Source organism: Leptodactylus fuscus, chromosome 8 (genome assembly GCF_031893055.1).
Source record: "Leptodactylus fuscus isolate aLepFus1 chromosome 8, aLepFus1.hap2, whole genome shotgun sequence".
Classification (NCBI taxonomy): domain Eukaryota; kingdom Metazoa; phylum Chordata; class Amphibia; order Anura; family Leptodactylidae; genus Leptodactylus; species Leptodactylus fuscus.
Genome location: NC_134272.1, coordinates 35,129,017 through 35,154,598, shown reverse-complemented (window position 1 = coordinate 35,154,598; position 25,582 = coordinate 35,129,017). Strand labels below are relative to the sequence as shown.

General features: G+C 44.9%; 1 protein-coding gene across 1 annotated transcript in view; it reads right to left on the bottom strand.

Annotated features, from left to right (window-relative positions):
* Nucleotides 1–12,095, bottom strand: part of CREB1 (cAMP responsive element binding protein 1) — a 37,414-nt gene extending 25,319 nt beyond the window's left edge. Inside the window, exon 1 of the mRNA XM_075284352.1 lies at nucleotides 11,947–12,095. The gene's annotated coding sequence lies outside the window, so the exon portion shown is untranslated. The remainder of the gene's footprint in view (nucleotides 1–11,946) is intronic.
* Between the last annotated feature and the right edge of the window lie 13,487 nt (nucleotides 12,096–25,582).

Here is a 25,582-nt window from a genome sequence, read left to right as displayed (position 1 = left end):
TGCTGCAATTTACAAAACTGCAACAGAAATTGGAAATCGCAGCGTATCTGTTGTGTCTATTTTTCTGCAATGTGTTCTAGTGAATCCATTTTACAGGGACTGTAAAACGCTGTGGTTTTTGATGCGCCGTTTACGCCATGCGGGGCCCTGGTCTAAAGAGATGTATTTCAACTCTTCAGAAACTGATTAGACCTTTGGCATAATGAAGGAGAGCTAAAAAGGCAGTCGACCATTACCAAATGAAATAGCAGGTAAGTATTTCCAGTAGGTAGAATACTGACATCTGATACTGTATAACTGACAGTCTGCAGGTAGTTATTATCTGAAGCTGTGATCTATTCCGAGGAGGCGTACAATCTCAGGTCAAGCACAGAGTATTAATACATCAGCAAGCACGACAGATCACAGGGAATGTCAGCTCAATGATCAAACTAGGAGTCTCAACCCTAATCTGGTCAGTCAATAGCCATTTCAATAAGGGAAATCAAATTATTTTAAAAAACCCAATCCAAACACATGTAACCCCCCTCCCCTCAAAAAAGTAGATTTTACCATTTACTTTGGGTATGTTCAAGGAAACAAATCTTCATGTAAAAAAAAATAATAAATATTGAGAAATCACAGCTGCAGCCAGTAGTTCCTAATTTTCGGATTTATCATTTTGCCACATATATGTCCACCTCACATTTTATTATATGTTAATAGTGAAATTTTTGAGGGAAGGGGTGGGTAAATTCTTAAGGTTAGGGCTACACAGCGACTCTAGCTGCATCTCCTGTTGCACAACCATTCACCACCATGTCCACCTGCACTAAGAGGTCAATAGAGTTGCGCAGGGACCCCGAGCTGCAATTGTGACTTCTAGTCACAAAAGGACCAATCAGTGCTAGACGGCAGTATCGCAACAAACCAGGTGTCCACAAAGGGTTACATTAGTGAATTAGTTGAAAGGTAACACGGCAATATCTGGTCACGTGACCCAAGAGTTGTGATGAAAGCGGTTACGGAGCCCTAGCCCTGCAAGTTTTTTTTTCCTCACCATAACACACCACAACCCCATTAGGTTGAAAGCATTTAAAGCCATCTGTACATTAACCTAGTCCCATTGGGTGGGGGCCCCTTTGCCTACTCACACTGTCTCCTAGGCATGACTTACATCTCCCCATCAGTCCCCTCACTCCTTAATGTCATAAGGAAGTTGCCCATTATGCCCATGCCCGCTTGTGTCAATCTAGGCTTAAGGAGTCCTTTCAAGTCCTCTGACTTGGGCAGCATTATATACCGCTATAAGGTTTAATTCAGCGCACTGTCCTGTGCCGGTAACAGCCCTATTGCCAGAGATATCCACTGTCAGAAAGGTTGCTTTTAAAGCCGAGCGCCATTGCTGGGCCATGAGGAATGCTGGGCTGTGAGAGAGACGTTCCTTACAGCTCAGCAGTGATGCAGAGGTTTAAAATCTACCTGACAGTGGAGACTGTAACGTAACTAACATCTCTAGCAACGGGGCGCTTATCGACAAAGCTGATAATATTCAGCGCACGGTCAGCTTTCTAGCTGTATATATTATATCATGAAGGATCCTCTTTAATTAATAGTTGTTTTGTTGAAAACTGGGGTACATTTTTTTAATCTCTACAATGTAAAAAAGTTGAAAACCAACTGGAAATTTGGGATAAACCAGAAGATTTCAATTTGTGTTTGCCACGCCTGACCTCTGTGACCTTAGCACAGATTTTTTTTTTTCTAAAAAATAATTATTTTTTTTTATAAACATATTAGTGAATTTCTCTGTCTTTCAAATGTGAAAAGGCTCCACACTGCAGGAAACAATACAAAGCGCTGTATTCTAAAGTATAAGCAAAGCCAATAAGATTTTATTCTCACCCACACTGTTGGGGGGGGGGCAGTGTTGTATACAAAGCTTGGTTTTCAAAAATGTGACCAAAAAAACAAGAAAACAAAAAGTTGAATGATTTTTCTGATAAGCTGGCTGAAAACGAAGGGAGGCAGAACCAGGGCAGAATTTAGCATAGATCCACTTAAACGTCGGCAGCCCCCATAATCACCTATGGATCTCCTGTTAAGGGTAGTGTCAGATGATATGGCTACATCCAATCCCGGGCTGTCTCTGTAAGTGACTCACCAATTTCATATATTAGATATAATGGCCTCAGGATAGATATTTTCAACATACAATGATCTGGATCACTGTAACTTGAAACTCGTCTTAACATACAATGTATGGCCAGAAATTCTGACAAATCGGCACATGGTCATTTCACTGGTAAAAAAAATTATTACTGAAGTGCCTGCAGTGACTGGCTGCCTGGTCACCTCTCTACATTATACATACTATATGTTCTGTACTTTCCTTTACTCCGAGTTTGGCTGTGGTTGAGTGGCCCCATGTTATTTTGTGTGTGCAATAAATACAATTTTCCAGGACCCTCAAAAACTGCTTACGTTAGGTTTTTTTTTTGGGGGGGGGGGGGGGGAAGATTTGCTATTTCTGTGTTAGATAGTTATCAATTCTAGTTTTCCACAGTTCTGGTCTCAACTTACAATGGTCACCCTAGCACAAACGCATTGTCTATTTCAGTGACCATTTTACTTACTGACTGAGATACAGATGAAATGATTCCAGGGTTGTGGAGTCAGGAAAAAAAATACCAACATCAAAATAAGATGATTCATTATTTTATACAATTATTGTTATTGTTTATTTACATAATTTTTACCATATTTACATTCATAAATCTTAAGCAAATTTTGCGAATTAGGGAGGGTTCACATCTGCGCCTGGTATCCGGTTTAGCCACTATGGCCGGTTTCCATCTTCTGACCCGCGAAACTGGACAGGAGACGGAAACCCAGCGGTCAGTTTTCAAACCCATTCACTTGAATGGGTTTTCAAAGTGACCATCCATGTGCGTCTTCTGCCTGTACGCGGGGAAACCATTTTTTTTTATTTTTTAAATCCAAAGTCCACTTTCTTATTGCTTTTAACAGTGTTCATTGTGAAGCCAAAATAACATTACCTACATTCAGCAGGTCAGTACGATTATGAGGACACCAAATTTATATAGTTCACGTCTTAACACCCTAGATTTTTACTTTTTATTTTTACCAATGTGGGGATTGTCTGATGTTTTGCCCACCTTTTATAAAAAAAAATTTGGGAGACCAAATGATAAAAAAGTAACTGTCTTTTCCCTGTCTATGGCGTTTAACATACGAGATAAATAATTTTGTGTCTTAAATTTTTCAGTTGTGAGGATATGTACTGTTTGACTTTATTTTTGATCTAGTGAAAATGAATGTCTGGTTTTTTTAGACCCTAAGGTGGCTGATCACTGAATTCAGCGCACTGTTGGCTTTCCTGATCTGTTCCCCCGGGTGAAGCTCTGTCGGTACCGTAGCTCTTCACAGTCAGAAGGACATTCCTGACAGTCTGTCAGGAACATCCTTCTCCACAGCAGCGCCTATAGTGCTGTGCAGTGTGAGCGGGGAGGAACGCCCCTTCCCTCTGCTCGTCCATAGACGAGTATTATCAGGAGGGAAGGGGGCGTTCCTCCCCGCTCACACTGTACAGCACTATAGGCGCTGCTGTGGAGAAGGCCGTTCCTGACAGACTGTCAGGAATGTCCTTCTGACTGTGAAGAGCTACGGTACCGACAGCGCTTCACCCGGGGCACAGATTGTGAAAGCTGACCAGCGGTATATAGAACTGCCTGTGCCCAAACCCATGAAAGGTCCTCTAAGAAATCCATTCACTTCTACTACAGGCTGAAAATGGCAGCCTGTAGTAGAAGTGTAGTAGTAACGACAGCCTTGGAAACCTTCAATAGGTTCCTGACATGGAAACAGATCGGCATCTCCAGACAGCTGCCTGGGATCAGGGAGCACTGCAATGGATCAATGATGATTAATAGAGAAGACCTGGTGGCTATGGTGCCCACTCAGCACCTGACCTGACATCAAATGTGCTATTCAGGTGTATGTTGGGACTCAAACATCCCAACCCAAAGCCTTTCTAATTTTGGGTTAAACAAAAAGTTAAAATTACTTACCGGTAATTTGATTTCCCAGAACCCACCACAACACCTTAGAGAGATATGGCTACCATTAAGGACCTGCTTGATAAAGAATGGTGCTGTCGTGGGTGGAGGGAAAATATAATATTTCTTTATATCAGTGGCAAGGTCTGGCTTTTCAGACCATAAACTGGTTTAACATCCCAAGCGTATTGTGACAGGTTCTGATTTTTATCTAAGTACACACTTGCAAACGCTCCATCCACTGAAGCAGTTAGGAATCTTCTCCATTGAGAATTTACGCTGCTGCAACTTCATGTCAAATAGAGAAGGGATAGGTGGATGTAACAAACAACAAACTACAGACATGTCACAGCCATCAGAAGGAGACCTGATAACACAGAGCGCAGGAGTCCCAGGTATACATGGGCATACAGAGCATGGAACATTTGTAGGGCAACTGTGGGGGATACAAGAGACTACAGAGATAAAAACATATTAATATCGGAAACAGCATCTTTTCACTTATCCAGCCTTTATAGCATTTGTGGAAGAGAAAATAGTGACCAATTCCCTTTAAAGCGGCCTTATCATTGGGAACAGTCATTATTAACTAATCACATCCTTGCATAGCCATTAGAAAGGCTATTCCACACCTACCTCTAGTATGTAAATTGCCTCAGTGGTTTCTGAATAAATCCATTTATATTCATATGCTAATGAGCTTCCAGCCAGCACAGGAAGTTCCCAGCAGCACTCGTCCCTGCTTGTGGGTGCAAGCAGGAAGCTGAGTCATCAGCAGAAGCCTGTGCTGTACACATACATAGGAAAAAATAGCAAAGAGGATACACTATGCTTCGTGCACCAAGATGCTCTTCCACGCCCTCATAATCTCCCGCTTACATTACTGCAACACCCTTCTCCATGGACTCCCAACAAACACCCTCGCCCCCCTCCAGTCCACCTTAAACTGCACTGCTCGCTTAATCCACCTCACCCCCCGATCTTCATCGGCTGCTCCCCTCTGCCAGTCCCTTCACTGGCTACCTATAGCCCAGCGAATTGAGTTCAAGCTATTAACATTAACATTCAAAGTGATCCACAACCTGGACCCTCCATATATCTCCAACCTAATTTCCCGCTACCTGCCCACACGTAACCTCAGATCCTCCAAAGACCTCCTACTCCGCTCTGATCCGCTCCTCACACAACCGCCTCCAAGATTTCTCCCGTGCATCCCCCATACTCTGGAACTCCTTACCAAGACACATAAGACTGAGCCCCACAATCACAGGCTTCAAGAAGGCGCTGAAGACTCACCTATTCAGGAAGGGTTACAACCTCCAATAACACTATCACCGCACCGCTATCTGAACTGTCTCCCCCCTCTCCTTCTGTCTCTACCCCCTTCCCCCATAGATTTTGAGCCCTTGCGGACAGGGCCCTCTACCCCACCGTGCCAGTTGGTCATTGTTAGTAGTATATCTACCTGTATATTCTGTGTACTGTATGTAAACCCCCAAATGTAAAGCACCATGGAATTAATGGTGCAATATAAATAAACAATAATAATTATAATAATTAGCATATGACTAAAAACGGACTTATTAAAAAACCACTGAGGCAATTTACATACTAAAGGTAGGTGTGGAGTAGCCTTTCTAAAGGCTATGTAAGGATGTGATTAGTTATAAATTATAAACTTCTGTTTGTGCTTGTACATATACAAGTTCCGAGTGTAAACATATCTTTTGTGTTTAATTCATTGAAGAAGGTTTACAATCTATAAAGCACGTCTTGAGACATCAGGTTCTCTGACAGAATATATCCTCAGAACAGCAGTGGACAGTAACCTATAGCCCTAGATGAGGGGAAGGAAGTGTTACACTTGTGGAATTTCTTTAACACCCTTCATCTGTGTAAGGGGGCATTCACACTACCGTCGGTGTCCGACATGTAGTGTCCGCTCAAAATCTGGCACGGACACTAGCTGTGTCCGTGACACCTGTCATTTATTTCAATGGGCATCGGGTGCGTTCTTTTGCACTCCGTGCCCGTCCTTTCCTGTCCGCAAGTGAAGATGTCCGACTTCTCAAGCGGACAGAAAAACCCTACATACAGGGTTCCTCTGTCCGCTTGAGAAGTCGGACATCTTCACTTGCGGACAGGAAAGGACGGGCACGGAGTGCAAAAGAACGCACCCGATGCCCATTGAAATAAATGACAGGTGTCACGGACACAGCTAGTGTCCGTTCCTAGTGTCTATGCCAGATTTTGAGCGGACACTAGGAGCGGACACTACATGTCAGACACCGATGGTAGTGTGAACGCCCCCTAACTTAGGGAGCGTCATAGCCTAAACCTACAAAATACTTCTTCCACATTAAAGGAAGTAACACACAGATACAAAAATAAAACCAAAACATTGTTGCTTTGAACTTTATTGTAAATTAAGTAAAAATATATTTGAGAAAACACCAGGCATCAAGAGGGAGTAAAGGAATGAAATGACGTAAGTGCTTTTAATAAACTACAAAGGACTCCATCACCAAAGCTGACTAAGGCCAAAGCCCCACACTGCGGAAACGCAGCTTTTTTTTTGTTGCAGATTTTACTGCAGTTTTTTGAGCCAAAGCCAGGAGTGGATTGAGCAGAAGGCAGACATAAGAGCTTTCTATATATTCCCCCATTTCTTTTGTAGCCATTCTTGGCTTTGGCTGAAAAAAACGCAGTAAAATCTGCAACAAAAAGAGCTGCGTTTCCGCAATGTGGGGTCTTGGCCTAAATGGAAATCCGTCCTACAACAATCCAGATTGTTGCCCACAGTAACCAATCACAGCTCAGGCTCTGTTCACATTTGCGTCAGTGTCTCTGTCTACCACTTTTTGTTTAAAAATAACAGACCCCATAATAATCAATGGGGACCGTTAGGCTTTGTATGCAATGGCTATTATAGCAGTCCGCCTGTCCTTTGTTCTGGTCCTCCATCGAGTTAGAACAATACAGCCAACACTAGTGTGAATCAAACTTTGGCTTTTATTTTACTACAGCAGTATATATATATATATATATATATGAATTTTTTTTTTTTTTGCTTAGATCGGATTAGTTGCTATAGGATAGCAAGGATAGTTTTTCTTTTATGGTGAGGCCTCAAGTTGTAGAAACTGTTTTTTTTTTTTTTTTTTTTTTGAACCAAAGTGGCTACAACAGGAATAGGAAATATGCGTATATATGAAGCCCTTCCAGAGAGATGAGCGAGTAGTATTCCATCGAATACCTCCCCTGCATAGATATTGGTGTACTCAGTCGAATACCATGTGGTAAACGCTGTAAAAATCCGATTCCCCTCCCACTTTCCCTAGTGTTTTTTTTTTTTTTTTTTTTTACACCAATATCTATGCAGGGGAGGTATTCGATCTCGCTCATCTCTAGTCTTCCATGTTAAGCTGCATTCACAGCTTTTTCTTCCATTTCTGCCATGGTTGCCAGTCACTGAATGGGGCTAATGAGTGTGGGGCTGCACACCTTCTGACTTTTTAAACTGACCTTGCAACAAAAATAGTGCCCGTTATAGGTCTCAGTCACCTAAAAAGAGCGCATGGTTAGAGTATGTTGTAGACAGGACAGTCTTTAATTGCACAAGTTTTCTAAAGTCTGAAATCTATGCCACAGATATGAGCGCTCTCAGTATAGGTGTGTGGCCAGGCACAGTATTCGCCTGATCCATGAAAAAGTCTGTGTCTCCTCGAATTAAAGTTTTAATTTATGCCGGACAACCCATTTAACACTAAGCTAACCCCCCCACACACACACCGAACTTCTAATTTACTTCCTTTAAAAAGTAAATAAATGAAAAAAAAAATAAAAAAAAATTATATTTACCCATATGCCTGGGATGGCACATTTTCTGATTTCCTGGTGGTTCTGTTTCAGCGTTTCCAGAAACGGGGGGGGGGGGGGGGGGGTGTCACCAATACACCCCCCACCTCATACTCACTTCCTCTGCTACTGGGCGGTGCTGCCTTCACATTGCAGCTGCAGCCAGCGCAATAGAACGCCGGTAGAAACGAAGAGAAGCAGCGTTCTATTGCACATGCGAGGCTTTTGCAGGCCTTCTAATGTGTAGGTGCCAGCTCTGGCTCCTCGGTGCAGGCAGAAGAGGGGTCAGTGGCATGAAAGTCATCTCCAGGACGAGAAGACAGGTAAGTATGATGGGGAGGGGGTTGGGGGACTGAGTTAGTTAGCTAGGTAGGGCGAGGTGGGGGGGTTGTAAGGGCGGAAGTGAGACGGAGGATTTGAGTGAGCTGCAATGCATCGTGGTAGTTGTAGACTAAGACAGCAGGAAGCGATACCAGGAGCTCCCTGAGAAAGCCAGAAATCACTCAACACACTGCTAAAGGTATTTGGGTGCACTTATTAACCCACTGATAGCACTAACAAATCATTTTTAAAAAAATATATATAATTTTTTTGCCCAAAAAACCCCTTTAAGCCAACCCTGTGTTTGCATATTAGGATAACCTGGCCGAGCCTGCCAATTTCAGCGGAATCAGTTGAACATCTAATAGGGTACGGGCACCACCAACTCTTCTCTAACAGCAGATATCAGGGAAGTATCGTCCAATTGGATTTCAACACGACTGATCATTTTGATCTCAGAGAAAAGACACCCCCCCCCCCTTAGGACTGCTAAGGCCTAGTTCACATGGGCAAGGAATAGCGTATTTTGTTCCTGATTTTGACATGGTCAGTCACGGCTTCCCTCTCCCGAATAGTCTCAAAATGAATGGGCCTAGTCCGGAGGGTGCTGCTGTGAGGCAGACGTCGCGGCTCAATGAGCTGTGGAATCCGCCTGATGAAAGGGCAGCCTGCTTCTTTTTTTCCCCCATGAGCAGCAACATGCCGCTCATGGAAAAAAGATCACTAGCAGTCTCCATAGACCACCATTGTGAGGGGGGCGGATTATGACATGAAGTCCGCGCCAAATTCCACCTCCTCTGTCCCCGAGCCCTAAGAGGACTCACTACAAGTCCTTACTGACTATGGCACTGCAGAAACACAAAACATGCAAGTTCTGTGATTTTGGTAGATCTGAATTACCTTAATCCAACTATATATTGTGACAGAACATTATTAAAAGTGAGCAATATCATTTAGTAGTTTTATTTTATTAGTAACATGGCAACAAGAATCTCTACAGACATCTATAGAAAGCAACAAATGTACAAATATAAAACTTTGTGGGCTCTTCGGCACCTTTTCTTCTCAGCTCTGTCCTGCCATGGTTGAAACGACACTATCATGTATGACTGTGATTCTGTGCTCTGTACTGATTTATCAGTCTATGATCTATATTCTATACACCCTTCCTATATGATGTCACATGATAGGGTTCATCTCTGATTCGGTGCAGACATTCTGCAGCTGACAGCAACCAATAAACTACATGGAAGTGTAAGGCTGGAGACACAACAGGGGAGATTTTATTAGACTGGCATCATTAACATTAGAATTCATAACCCGGTCACCTGTGGAGGATGAGCCCCAATGACAAGGCCTTACGTCTGCAGGGAAGTCTCTCCATACTCTTACAGCATAAATGAGAAATCTGCTGGGCCAATGCACATTCTTCCTTGGAAAGGTGGCAAGAATGGTACAAAAATCTGTAAATCTTGAGCTTTAGTGGGGCGCGGGGGGACAAAAATAAAACCAAAACACGCATCTAAAACACAACAGGGGGATGTTATGAAGAGCAGCAGATCATACACCTGAAGATAATGGGCCAGAATTAGAAAAAGACTCCAGTTCCTTAAAAATTCTGGTGCGCCTCACGATTTAGCCTTGGTCTATACAGCGACTTTGGCTGCGATTCCTGTGGAGAAACCAAAGACTGATATATTGCACTGCGATTCTTTCACTAATGTTCGTAAGTGGAGTCAAATTGTGACCACTCGTGTGCCATGACTTCTAGTTGCAAAAATAGAAAGTAATGTTCAATACATTGTCATAATGGAACGCACTAATATTAGTGAGGGGAATTGCAAGGCGATTCTGGTTTTATGATGAGCGTTGCAGCCGCATTTATGGTGTAGTTTTAGTCTTATAGACTAAGATTTGCCCACCATGGCCTGCCTAGATCCACACCCTGTACCACCATCTGTTTAGTGAGCAGATCAATTTTTGGTGCCACTTTTATACCAGATTAATAAGTCCCCCTAATGTGTGTCTCCAGCATAAAAGAGTTAAATGTGGATTTTACCTTCTCAGGCTACACTCACATCCGCGCAGTGGACTTTTTCCTCCACCAGTTTAACTTAAAACCAAAGGACACCTGACAGCCCCCAATATGGTCAGTGGGGTCCCCTGGGTTATGTGTGTAACTGCTATTTAAGCGGTCTGCTTGTCCATTGTTTTGGTTAGAGATGAGCGAACACTGTTTGGATCAGCCGATCCGAACAGCACGCTCCCATAGAAATGAATGGAAGCACCTGTGACGATGACTTTGCCGGCCGGCGTCACAGGTGCTTCCATTCATTTCTATGGGAGCGTGCTGTTCGGATCGGCTGATCCAAACAGTGTTCGCTCATCTCTAGTTCTGGTCCCCTGACAGACCCAAAACAGATGCAGTGCAAGTGTTACTAATATAGGTGACATAATATGCTGTCACTGTTAAAATCCGCATGGAAAGAAAAAAAAAAAAATCCAAAACCACGCATTGCATACATAAACAAATCATTAATGTATTACTCTGTGGATTTTCCAGATGAAAATCTGAAGTGTGGCCTTAGGCTACTCGCACACAAGAGTGGAATGCAGATTTTTCTGGCACCCTAGGGTAAAATCCACACGTGGACCTGATGCAAATCTTCAATCTACGCATGGCAATGAGCAAAATCCACAAAAATTTGCTGAAGAATTGACCAGCTGGGAATATCATTGCAGAGTCTCTACTTATCTGTTAGTGTATTAGTCCAAACTGATCTTACACTGTCGCACAAGAAATCGCACTTAACAACAGAAACAGACACTGCAGTGCAACACATTTATTGATGTCTATTGGAAAAGTGGGGAAGGCTCACTAAAGACAGTCAAGCAATCCCTGAAGTGATGGAGCGGATATGGAAGAGACACTACAGACATATATATACAGGCAGAGGTGTTATAGATGAGAAAATACACAAGATTGCAAGGAAACCTCAGTGAAATATGGAGAATTGCAGATTACCAGGACCAGATTGAAGCCAATTCTGATTTTCCATCTTGATCCCAAGGAAAGAAGAAAAATGCAAAACCAGAAATGACCAAACCTTGCCCTGGCAATGTGCGCCCAAGAGCTGACCCTCAGCTACATGTACCCTGGCACTGCCATACACATCAGGCGGGAGAGCGGGGCAGACATGGGCACAGGCCGGCTGCACGACACAGCTTATGTAACAAACCGAAAATGGAGAAATGCAACAACAAAAAAAAAAAAAATTAAAAAAAGAGCCTTAACCCTGCAGGGGCGGATAGGCCAGTTTCAGGCGCTTTCCCTGAGAAGCGGCAGCTTTGTGCACGATCCGGCCCATGCGACCCTTTCCCCGCTTCCAAGTGACCCCCATGTCTGCCTCGTACTCCCCCGGTTCAGGCCGCTAGCGCCGGCCGCCATTATCCTTTGTTTCGCGGCTTTCCCTCCCCAGCCTTCCTCCTCAGGCCGGGGCTCCATGTTTGTGATTTGCACGCACAGCCATTTACACGGAAACCATCGGGGGAAAGAAAAAAATGAAAATAACAAATGTCGGGAAAAATCTCCTGCTAACATCCCCGAGCCCAGTGTGAGTGCGCCCTTATGTGTGAGAGGAGAGCCCGGTGCTGCGGCCTGCTCCACGTCTCTCCTCCAGCCTCTCCCTCTCCTCCTCCTTCCTCTTACCGGGTTACACTGCCTCTCCTCCGTCACTGCTTTCGTTCGCGGCTGGGATCTCGCTGGGCTTTTTTTATTCTCTTCCCCACCACGTAACACACCGCGTCAAACTACACCTCCGCCGCGTCACTGTGCTGCTCGCTCCTCTCTCTCCTTCCTCTGCTGTTGGGCGGTTTCTTTTTTTTTTTTTTCTGTCTTTTTTTTTTTTTTCCCTCTCAGTCTATGTCGGGCGCGGCATTGTGCGGCGGGCTCTGCTCTGACAGGACGCCGACCATCCACGGCGGCCCCGACAGCCAATCAGCGGGGAGAGGCGGGGCTTAGGGCCACTAATTCCCGCATGCGCGCTGGTGTGGTGAAACCGGAAGTAAACTAGTGCTGGCTCTGGCTGTGTGCGAGTAGAAGTGTGTGGGGGGAATCCTACGGCTAGTTAGTAGGGAAAGTGCGGGTGTAGAGCTGGCGCTAACGGGGAGAGTGCAACGGTCTGCAGCACTGGAGTCATGGAGGACTCTGCTTTATAAAGCACTGTCAGTCCTTGTCACCAGATAAAGGGACCCTGTCAGGTCAATTTGGGACACTGAACCACACACAGTCAGACTTGGATTCATTACACAGATGGATCACTACAACTCTGTGACTGGGGGTTTAGTGGCTCAGTTGTATAGCCGTCCTCACACATGTAGGAAATAAATGTGACATCTCCCTGGCATCCAGTATGGAACACGGCTAAATACCAGCACATACTTACTGTATGTAAAAGCGGCTCTGTCAATTCAATGTATGGATCAACTAAACCAATCCATACAGTATGTCATCCATGCCATTTTCACTGACCCAGAGACTGCGCACAGTCGTGTGCATGAAGCCTAAGTCTTCATACAGAGTGCATGGTGGGTTTTTTTTTGCCCCCCTGAACCCCCCCAACAATATATGACCCCTATTTTGACCCCCAAAGTACATAAAGAAATAAAGTTGTGACCATCTACCATTTAACCTACACTTAGTCTGGAGAGTTGTTGCTTCTGCAGAAGGTAGGAGTCACATATATTATATATCTTAATGGATAGGCTATCACATCTGCATACCTCCCAAGTGTCCCGCATTTGGCGGGACAGTCCCACTTCCATACCCCTGTCCCGCCATCCCGCGCAGTTCTGCCGCTGCTGGCTTCATGCAGGGCAGAAGCATAGCGATGTTGCAGGCACCTGTGCCGGCGTCTAACCCTCCTCGACATCCGCCTCTCTATTACAGCGGACGCCGGGTTTGTATTGGCGGCCCCTTCCCCCCAAAGGGTAAACTACCTCCTCTCCCCTCCAGGCTCGCTCCCGTGCACTTAGCCCCTCCTCCCTCCCCCCTCAGAGCAGCAGATACATCACTTCACTTATGAGCAGATAAGTCAAGGGATGTGTCCCAAAAAAATGAATAAAGTAATATAGTGGACAAACAAAGCGGTTTTGCTGAAGCAGTGTATTTAGGAAAAGTCTTACATTACATTAACAAACAGTATAGATAGGATCCTTGTGATGGGACAACCCCTTTAATATTCTTATATAGGAAACCAGATTGGCCGCACGATCCCTGAACTAATACAGCAGTACAACCTGCAGAGCACCAGCACCCATTCCGCTCTCCTGGATATGAATAGGTGCCCAGAATTCAGCAGGTAAAGTTTTTGCCATGTGCCCCGAATGTTCACTGTTCATGGATCATCAAACGTCAGCACTTTATCTACTGTAAAACTGCAACTCCCAGCATGCCCCAGTCACTTGTGTGTAAGCTCTAATAAGAGCAGAGCTGAGAATTTTAGCTGGGAATTTTAGTTGCACAACAGCTGTAGTGCTGAAGTTTGCCTACCCCATGATCTATATGGTATCCCTACACTACGTAACCCCTCCATTTCCTTGCAGGGTTCACCTCACCCCATGGATTGAGGGCGCTGACACCCGCACACAGTTGGTGGCAGAGTTACAGACACTGCTGCAGGAAAAGTACAAGGATCTGTCATTTGATAAAGAGTACATTGAGAGCAGGGGCGTAACTACCATAGAGGCAGCGGAGGCGGCTGCCACAGGGCCCGGGCTATTAGGGGGCTCGGTGACAGCCGCTACCGCTGTGGGTTTTTTTTGTTTTTTTTTTAAATAGTCCGTTACGGGCCCTATTCACTTGCCGATCCTGTTTCTGTGCAGCAGGAAGATCTTCATTGCCTGTCAAGTGAAGCCACTTAGATTGGAAGCCTTGTTGTGCGGTGAGTATTATTCTCTAAGTGTCCTTAAAGGGACTGTGTCAACTTCATGAAGAGTGCACCCAGTGATCAGGAGAATGGGGAACAGAAACCTTGTCAATGAGGCGCCAGCGCTCTTGCTTGTTGACCATTCTATTTCGTTCTATGGGACCGCTGAGTTTGCAGTCCCGGAAATGAAATGAATGGAGTGCTTTTCATGTAAGCAGGGGCGTAACTACCGCCATAGCAGTGGAGGCAGCTGCCACAGGGCCCGGGACAATAAGGGCCTGGTGACAGCCGCTACCGCTGCTATCATTATACTCGGGGTCTTTGCAGACCCCCGAGTATAATGATCGGCGGACCGGGAGAGATAAGGGAACGTAACAAACAGTGTTACTTACCTCTCCACAATCCTGCCAGGCCTCCTTCCTTCTTGTCTGACGTCACATGAACCCGGCCTGCTTCCCGGGTCATGTGACATCCGACGTCATAGAACAAGGACGGCAGTGGAGAAGACAGCGTAGGAGCCGGGGGACAGGTAAGAAACAGTAATTTTTTATGTTTTTATTCCCCCGGGTCTCCGATTATTATACTCTGGGGTCTGAAAAGACCCCAGAGTATAATAATTGTTTATGGGTGTCCACTATGGGCTATAATACTGTGTGCAGGGGACACTATTGGGGATAATACTGTGTGCAGGGGCCACTATGGTCTATAATACTGTGTGCAGGGGACACTATGGGGGATAATACTGTGTGCAGGTGACACTATGGGGGATAATACTGTGTGCAGGGGCCACTATGGGGGATAATACTGTGTGCAGGGGCCACTATGGTCTATAATACTGTGTGCAGGGGACACTATGGGGGATAATACTGTGTGCAGGTGACACTATGGGGGATAATACTGTGTGCAGGGGCCACTATGGGGCATAATACTGTGTGCAGGGGCCACTATGGAGGATAATACTGTATACAGGGGCCACTATGGGGGATAATACTGTGTGCAGGGGCCACGAATGGACATAATACTGTGTGCAGGGGCCACTAATGGACATAATACCGTGTGCAGGGCTTACTAAGGGACATAATAGAGTGCAGAGGAGGGGGTCAGTCGAGGTCTTCGGCGTTGGTGTCGGTTGGGTGGGGGTGGGGGGGGCATGTCAAAAGTTTGTCACAGGGCCCCGCCATTCCTAGTTACGCCACTGCATGTAAGTGCATTTGCGCTTCATTCACAGAGAGTATGCAGGATAATTTTTGCTCCCTGTTCTCCTGATCACTGGGGATATCAATGTTTGGCACTGTAGCAATCGGACACTTATACCCTATCTTGTAATTTTCAGGGTTCATTCAGTTGGCCATATAATATGACACTGCAGATGTCAACCCTATGTTGTGGACTGCATTTGTAATCCTAATAAATTACGTATAATGTATGATATCACCCATACCAACCAGTGATACTGCTGCATGGATGCTGTATAATTGCGGCCTATACTGTGACTAGGCCTGAATTATTAGAGTACAGGTCATCTTCACGTCATTGATGAGGAAATTGGAACTTATTTTTTTCAGGATTCTGCAGAACAGCCACAATGTCACCGGCCTGGAAGTGTTAAGTATGGAACTGAAGAAACACCTGCAGCAGCTGAAAGCCACCAAATACAGCACATCCATGAAACTTCTCCGTCTGCTGCTCAGTGGACTCGAGGTACAGTAAAACTCATTACAATACAAGGTAGTCGCTACTGTATGGGCCATAGCAAGTGCCCATAGATGACTGATTTTTACTCTCCTAGGGATAGATCATCTGTATTGGATCAGTGGTAGTCCGACACCCCCACTGTTCTCAGCACCTGATCTACAGAGAATTGAACAGGAAGCAGACAGCGTTGTTCTCTGTATAGTGGCTGAATTGAGTCACTGCAGCTTAGCTTCTATTAAAGTGAATGAGACCAGATCTGTAGTACCTGGTCTGGCCACTAGACGGAGAACGGAGCTGTCTGCTTCCTGATCCATTCTCTGTTTATCAGCTGCTGAGAACAGTTGTGGGGGTTGCAGACCCCAACTGATGTGATATTGATGACCTATTCTCAGGATAAGTCATCAATATTTTAGCCCGAAAATCCAATATGACTCCCGTTATGATAAATAATAGAAGCTTCCTTCTTCCTCTCTAGACTGGACCCAGTATGGCTGAGATGATGCTGTCACTAGGACCCGAGGAGTCCATTATACGTCTACAGAAAGCTCTGCCCAGCTGAAGTGTGGATCCATGCCCCGTAATAAGATGCTCTGAATTGTTACAGAGAACCTGGAAAGTGGGGACATCCCAATCATCACAACACCGATGCCCAGGGTGCGTACATAGGGGACATCTTATTACTTGGTTTTTGTAAAAATGTAAATAAAAGCTCTTATAAGATATCCGCTTACTTTGCATGGGGGGTTTGAAGGGCATATGTTTGGAGCTGAACCCTAAGGGCATGTTCACACAGGGTGACTTGGCCTCAAAATCAGCACCAAATTTCTGTGTATGAACATAACCTAAGGTGGCCATACACATTAGATAGCTGTCATCTTAATTCTCCATTTTTCCTTCATCCACTGTGTGTAGAATTTGGGTGACAACCCCTGTGGCAGTCAATGTGGCGGCCATATTGGTTGTCATCCTGCTTTCTCAGATTCAGATACATTAGAAAATGATGGAATACGCGGTTCCTGTTGGATTTCTTGGTTTTAATGTCTTTTCCTTCTTTATAAATGTTACCCTCTGGGGAAGGGTATGAAACACAAGAGTGAGGCGAGGGCGCTGACTACAGGGGGCAGCATTAGAGCGCCCACCATCCAGTGTATCCCACTAAGTCTAGTCTGTAGTCCTGCACTGACACAGTGTAACAAACCCTCACCGTTTATGATATGACCAATAAAATTGCTGCCTGTTTTAGGCAGCGTTCAGTATTCCGTTTGAGGGGTACCCAAGCAGACTTCCCAAACGGAATACCGAACACAGATGTGAACCAGGCCTTAGAAAACCCATTTTCATACTGCCCCAGGGAATTCTGAGGTAATAGAGGTGGGGTCCTCCAGTCAGGACCACCAACTATTAGCCAGAATGGAAAGGGATTAAAAGAAGACCCAATGGGTCCATGGAGAACCCAGTGATGTTAGTGAGAAGTGTGTTATACTTTATTACCTCTAGAGGCGCTGTAGGGAAAGTGAACGCCTGCAGTCAGGTCCGACCACAGGTTACAGGAAAGGATGGTAAAGAGCTGACAACCCTTTTAGGGCTCTGTTCACACCACCTATAGACATCTATAGGTAAAATGATTTAAGTGAGATTGGAAACCCCTGAAGATCCCGAGTGCTGGGGAAAAGGCAATGAGGCCTGCACAACATTTACTACACAGACATCCAATGAGAATAAAGACAGGGACAAAGATGTAAGAGGTAAAAGGGAAATTTATTTATAGATGGGGCAGGGTCATATTATATTACTATAGTCCTATTATATATACTATGTCTACTGTATATGTATGTGTACGATACTTATCTTATTTATAGAGGGGGGCGGGGTTATATTATATTAATATATTCCTATTATATTATGCTATGTCTATATCTATAATAATCTTATTTATAGATGGGGGGTATATTTTATTACTATATTAATGTTATATGTCACTACTGTATAACTATGTGTATATAAATATACTATACAATTTTTTTCCTATGTGTTACACTGCTATATATTAACATGGCTAAGTAGAATTACATTTTGAGATTTTTTTTTTGTTTTATATTGTACTATTTAATATTATGCATTAAAACAATATATTATGCTATTTTTATACTTACTAAACTACTGTATGTATGTATATATATATATATATATATGTGTGTGTGTTCTGTCTAATATTTTGTTTAAATTTTTTATGTTTTTATTTCAGTCTATAATCTTAAAACTATGTATTAAGTTTTTTTTATACGTCTACTGACCTAGTGTATATGTGTGAGATCTATAAGTTATATTTTATTCTCTTTTTTCTTTTATACTATAATATTAAAACTGTATTATCCTATTTTTTCTGTACTAAGCTAGCGTGTATATATATATTTCTATAAGTGTGTGTATCTGTGAACTATAACCTATGTCTTATTTTTTTTCTTTTATACTATAATATTAAAAACACATATTATCCTATTTTTTCTATACAAAGCTAACATACATATGTATATATATTTCTATAAGTGTGTGTATGTGTGAACTACAACCTATGTCTTATTTTTTTTTCTTTTATACTATAATATTAAACACATGTTATCCTATTTTTTCTATACGAAGCTAACATATATATGTATATATATATTCTATATTTGTGTGTATGTGTGAGCTATAACCTATATCTTTTTTTTTCTTTTTTTTCATACTATAATACTGTGTTAAACCTACGTATTTTCCTATTTTTTCTATACTAAGCTAGCGTGTATATATATGTACATATATTCTATATGTATGTGTGCATGTTTATGTGTGAACTATAACCTATATCTTATTTTTATATTTTTTCATTTTTTTTCTATTCTACTACTTATTAGAGATGAGCGAACAGTGTTCTATCGAACTCATGTTCGATCGGATATTAGGCTGTTCGGCATGTTCGAATCGAATCGAACACCGCGTGGTAAAGTGCGCCATTACTCGATTCCCCTCCCACCTTCCCTGGCGCCTTTTTTGCTCCAATAACAGCGCAGGGTAGGTGGGACAGGAACTACGACACCGGTGACGTTGAAAAAAGTAGGCAAAACCCATTGGCTGCCGAAAACATGTGACCTCTAATTTAAAAGAACAGCGCCGCCCAGGTTCGCGTCATTCTGAGCTTGCAATTCACCGAGGACGGAGGTTTCCGTCCAGCTAGCTAGGGCTTAGATTCTGGGTAGGCAGGGACAGGCTAGGATAGGAAGGAGAAGACAACCAACAGCTCTTGTAAGAGCTAAATTCCAGGGAGAAGCTTGTCAGTGTAACGTGGCACTGACGGGCTCAATCGCCGCAACCCAGCTTTCCCAGGATCCTGAATGGAATACACTGTCAGTGTATTCCCGTATACCCGATATATACCCCGATACCCGTTCCAACGGTGTGCCCCCCCACCTTCACCCCAGAAATACCCTGCAAGTCCCCTAGCAATAGAATTGGGGCTATATACACCCACTATTTTTACTACTGGTATACAGTGCCATTGTCTGACTGGGAATTCAAAGAATATATTGGGGTTATAAATACCCTCATTTCTTGCTACTGCCATATAGTGCCAGTTTCTGACTGGGAATTCAAAGAATATATTGGGGTTACGTGCACCCACAATTTTTACTACTGGTATACAGTGCCATTGTCTGACTGGGAATTCAAAGAGTATATTGGGAATACAAATACCCTCATTTCTTGCTACTGCCATATAGTGCCAGTTTCTGACTGGGAATTCAAAGAATATATTGGGGTTACGTGCACCCACAATTTTTACTACTGGTATACAGTGCCATTGTCTGACTGGGAATTCAAAGAATATATTGGGGTTATAAATACCCTCATTTCTTGCTACTGCCATATAGTGCCAGTTTCTGACTGGTAATTCAAAGAATATATTGGGGTTACGTGCACCCACAATTTTTACTACTGGTATACAGTGCCATTGTCTGACTGGGAATTCAAAGAGTATATTGGGAATACAAATACCCTCATTTCTTGCTACTGCCATATAGTGCCAGTTTCTGACTGGGAATTCAAAGAATATATTGGGGTTACGTGCACCCACAATTTTTACTACTGGTATACAGTGCCATTGTCTGACTGGGAATTCAAAGAGTATATTGGGAATACAAATACCCTAATTTCTTGCTACTGCCATATAGTGCCAGTTTCTGACTGGGAATTCAAAGAATATATTGGGGTTACGTGCACCCACAATTTTTACTACTGGTATACAGTGCCATTGTCTGACTGGGAATTCAAAGAATATATTGGGAATACAAATACCCTCATTTCTTGCTACTGCCATATAGTGCCAGTGTCTGACTGGGAATTCAAAGAATATATTGGGGTTACGTGCACCCACAATTTTTACTACTGGTATACAGTGCCATTGTCTGACTGGGAATTCAAAGAGTATATTGGGAATACAAATACCCTCATTTCTTGCTACTGCCATATAGTGCCAGTTTCTGACTGGGAATTCAAAGAATATATTGGGGTTACGTGCACCCACAATTTTTACTACTGGTATACAGTGCCATTGTCTGACTGGGAATTCAAAGAGTATATTGGGAATACAAATACCCTCATTTCTTGCTACTGCCATATAGTGCCAGTTTCTGACTGGGAATTCAAAGAATATATTGGGGTTACGTGCACCCACAATTTTTACTACTGGTATACAGTGCCATTGTCTGACTGGGAATTCAAAGAGTATATTGGGAATACAAATACCCTCATTTCTTGCTACTGCCATATAGTGCCAGTTTCTGACTGGTAATTCAAAGAATATATTGGGGTTACGTGCACCCACAATTTTTACTACTGGTATACAGTGCCATTGTCTGACTGGGAATTCAAAGAATATATTGGGGTTATAAATACCCTCATTTCTTGCTACTGCCATATAGTGCCAGTTTCTGACTGGTAATTCAAAGAATATATTGGGGTTACGTGCACCCACAATTTTTACTACTGGTATACAGTGCCATTGTCTGACTGGGAATTCAAAGAGTATATTGGGAATACAAATACCCTCATTTCTTGCTACTGCCATATAGTGCCAGTTTCTGACTGGGAATTCAAAGAATATATTGGGGTTACGTGCACCCACAATTTTTACTACTGGTATACAGTGCCATTGTCTGACTGGGAATTCAAAGAATATATTGGGGTTATAAATACCCTCATTTCTTGCTACTGCCATATAGTGCCAGTTTCTGACTGGTAATTCAAAGAATATATTGGGGTTACGTGCACCCACAATTTTTACTACTGGTATACAGTGCCATTGTCTGACTGGGAATTCAAAGAGTATATTGGGAATACAAATACCCTCATTTCTTGCTACTGCCATATAGTGCCAGTTTCTGACTGGGAATTCAAAGAATATATTGGGGTTACGTGCACCCACAATTTTTACTACTGGTATACAGTGCCATTGTCTGACTGGGAATTCAAAGAATATATTGGGAATACAAATACCCTCATTTCTTGCTACTGCCATATAGTGCCAGTGTCTGACTGGGAATTCAAAGAATATATTGGGGTTACGTGCACCCACAATTTTTACTACTGGTATACAGTGCCATTGTCTGACTGGGAATTCAAAGAGTATATTGGGAATACAAATACCCTCATTTCTTGCTACTGCCATATAGTGCCAGTTTCTGACTGGGAATTCAAAGAATATATTGGGGTTACGTGCACCCACAATTTTTACTACTGGTATACAGTGCCATTGTCTGACTGGGAATTCAAAGAGTATATTGGGAATACAAATACCCTCATTTCTTGCTACTGCCATATAGTGCCAGTTTCTGACTGGGAATTCAAAGAATATATTGGGGTTACGTGCACCCACAATTTTTACTACTGGTATACAGTGCCATTGTCTTACTGGGAATTCAAAGAATATATTGGGGTTATAAATACCCTCATTTCTTGCTACTGCCATATAGTGCCAGTTTCTGACTGGTAATTCAAAGAATATATTGGGGTTACGTGCACCCACAATTTTTACTACTGGTATACAGTGCCATTGTCTGACTGGGAATTCAAAGAGTATATTGGGAATACAAATACCCTCATTTCTTGCTACTGCCATATAGTGCCAGTTTCTGACTGGTAATTCAAAGAATATATTGGGGTTACGTGCACCCACAATTTTTACTACTGGTATACAGTGCCATTGTCTGACTGGGAATTCAAAGAGTATATTGGGAATACAAATACCCTCATTTCTTGCTACTGCCATATAGTGCCAGTGTCTGACTGGGAATTCAAAGAATATATTGGGGTTACGTGCACCCACAATTTTTACTACTGGTATACAGTGCCAATTTCTAACTAGGAATTCAAAATGCGCAAGGCTCCCGGAAAGGGACGTGGACGAGGCCGTGGGCGAGGTCGGGGGAATGGTTCTGGGGAGCAAGGTAGCAGTGAAGCCACAGGGCGTCCCGTGCCTACTCCTGTGGGGCAGCAAGCATTGCGCCACTCCACAGTGCCAGGGTTGCTTGCCACATTAACTAAACTGCAGGGTACAAACCTTAGTAGGCCCGAGAACCAGGAACAGGTCTTGCAATGGCTGTCAGAGAACGCTTACAGCACATTGTCCAGCAGCCAGTCAGACTCTGCCTCCTCTCCTCCTATTACCCAACAGTCTTGTCTTCCTTCCTCCCAAAATTCCGAAGCTTTACAGAACAATAACCCAAACTGTCCCTGCTCCCCAGAGCTGTTCTCCGCTCCTTTCATTGTCCCTCAACCTGCCTCTCCACGTCACGATTCCACGAACCTAACAGAGGAGCATCTGTGTCCAGATGCTCAAACACTAGAGTCTCCTCCATCTCCGTTCGATTTGGTGGTGGATGACCAGCAACCCACCCTCATCGACGATGATGTGACGCAGTTGCCGTCAGGGCATCCAGTTGACCGGCGCATTGTGCGGGAGGAGGAGATGAGACAGGAGTTGGAAGAGGAAGTGGTGGATGATGAGGACACTGACCCGACCTGGACAGGGGGGATGTCAAGCGGGGAAAGTAGTGTGGATGTTGAGGCAGGTGCAGCACCAAAAAGGGTAGCTAGAGGCAGAGGCAGAGGTCAGCAGCTTAGGCGAAGCCAGGCCACACCCGGAATCTCCCAAGATGTTCCAGTTCGTACCCAGCCCCGAAAAACTCCCACCTCGAGGGCACGTTTCTCGAAGGTGTGGAGTTTTTTCAAGGAATGCGCCGAGGACAGATATAGTGTTGTCTGCACAATTTGCCTCTCGAAATTGATTAGGGGCTCTGAGAAGAGCAACCTGTCCACCACTTCAATGCGCCGTCATTTGGAATCCAAGCACTGGAATCAGTGGCAGGCAGCAACGGCAGGACAAAGGCCGCCTGCCGTTCACGCCACTGCCACTGCCTCTGCCTCTGCCACTGCCACTGCTGACTGTGCTGGCGATGCACTCCAGAGGACGAGCCAGGACACCACTTCATCTGCCTCCGCCACTTTGTTGACTTCTACCTCATCCTCCCCTGGTCCTGTCTTATCTCCTTCTCCTGCACCATCAAAGGCACCATCAGGCGTTTCTTTACAACAACCCACCATCTCTCAGACATTGGAGCGGCGGCAGAAATACACTGCTAACCACCCACACGCGCAAGCCTTGAACGCCAACATCGCTAAACTGCTGGCCCAGGAGATGTTGGCGTTCCGGCTTGTTGAAACTCCCGCCTTCCTGGACCTGATGGCAACTGCGGCACCTCGCTATGCCGTCCCTAGCCGTCACTACTTCTCCCGGTGTGCCGTCCCCGCCTTGCACCAGCACGTGTCACTCAACATCAGGCGGGCCCTTAGTTCCGCGCTTTGCACAAAGGTCCACTTGACCACCGACGCGTGGACAAGTGCATGCGGACAGGGACGCTACATTTCACTGACGGCACACTGGGTGAATGTAGTTGAGGCTGGGACTGCTTCCCAAACTGGCCCGGTGTACCTCGTCTCCCCGCCTAACATTCCTGGCAGGGACACGAGAAGAACACCCCCCTCCTCCTCCTCCTCTACCGCCTCCTCCTCCGCCACCGCCTCCTCCTCCGCCACCGCCTCCTCCTCCGCTGTTAGATTGACCCCAGCTACGAGTTGGAAACGTTGCAGCACTGGCGTTGGTAGACGTCAGCAGGCTGTGCTGAAGCTGATCAGCTTGGGGGACAGACAGCACACTGCCTCCGAGGTGAGGGATGCCCTCCTCGATGAGACGGCAATATGGTTTGAGCCGCTGCACCTGGGCCCAGGCATGGTCGTTTGTGATAACGGCCGGAACCTGGTAGCAGCTCTGGAGCTTGCCGGACTCCAACATGTTCCATGCCTGGCCCACGTCTTCAACCTAGTGGTGCAACGTTTCCTAAAGAGCTACCCCAATGTTCCAGAGCTACTGGTGAAAGTGCGGCGCATGTGCGCCCACTTTCGCAAGTCGACAGTAGCCGCTGCTAGCTTAAAATCTCTCCAGCAACGCCTGCATGTGCCACAACACCGGCTTTTGTGCGACGTCCCCACACGCTGGAACTCAACGTTTCAGATGTTGAATAGAGTGGTTGAGCAGCAGAGACCTTTGATGGAATACCAGCTACAAAACCCTAGGGTGCCACAAAGTCAGCTGCCTCAGTTTCACATCCATGAGTGGCCATGGATGAGAGACCTTTGTGACATCCTACGGGTCTTTGAGGAGTCCACAAGGAGGGTGAGCTCTGAGGATGCGATGGTGAGCCTTACAATCCCGCTCTTGTGTGTTCTGAGAGAATCCCTGATTGACATCAGGGATAACTCAGATCACACAGAGGAGTTAGGGATAGCATCCGATCCGTCACAGCTGGAGAGTAGGTCCACACATCTGTCCGCTTCACTGCGTTTAATGGAGGAGGAGGAGGAGGAGGAGGAGGAGGAAGAAGAGTTGTCCGATGATGTGATGGTGATACAGGAGGCTTCCGGGCAACTTCGAATCGTCCCATTGTTGCAGCGCGGATGGGTAGACATGGAGGATGAGGAGGAAATGGAGATTGAACTTTCCGGTGGGGCCAGAGGAGTCATGCCAACTAACACTGTGGCAGACATGGCTGAGTTCATGTTGGGGTGCTTTACAACCGACAAGCGTATTGTCAAAATCATGGAGGACAACCAGTACTGGATCTTTGCTATCCTTGACCCCCGGTATAAAAACAACATCTCGTCTTTTATTCCGGTAGAGGGGAGGGCCAATCGCATCAATGCTTGCCACAGGCAATTGGTGCAGAATATGATGGAGATGTTTCCAGCATGTGACGTTGGCGGCAGGGAGGGCAGTTCCTCCAGTAGGCAACCAAGTTCTCACCGGTCCACACAAACGAGGGGCACACTGTCTAAGGTCTGGGACACCTTGATGGCACCCCCTCGCCAAAGTGCCGCCACGGAGGGTCCTAGTGTCACCAGGCGTGAGAAGTATAGGCGCATGTTGCGGGAATACCTTTCCGACCACAGCCCTGTCCTCTCCGACCCCTCTGCGCCCTACACGTATTGGGTGTCGAAGTTGGACCTGTGGCTTGAACTTGCCCTATATGCCTTGGAGGTGCTGTCCTGTCCTGCCGCCAGCGTCCTATCTGAGAGGGTGTTCAGTGCAGCCGGTGGCATCATCACTGACAAGCGCACCCGTCTGTCAGCTGAGAG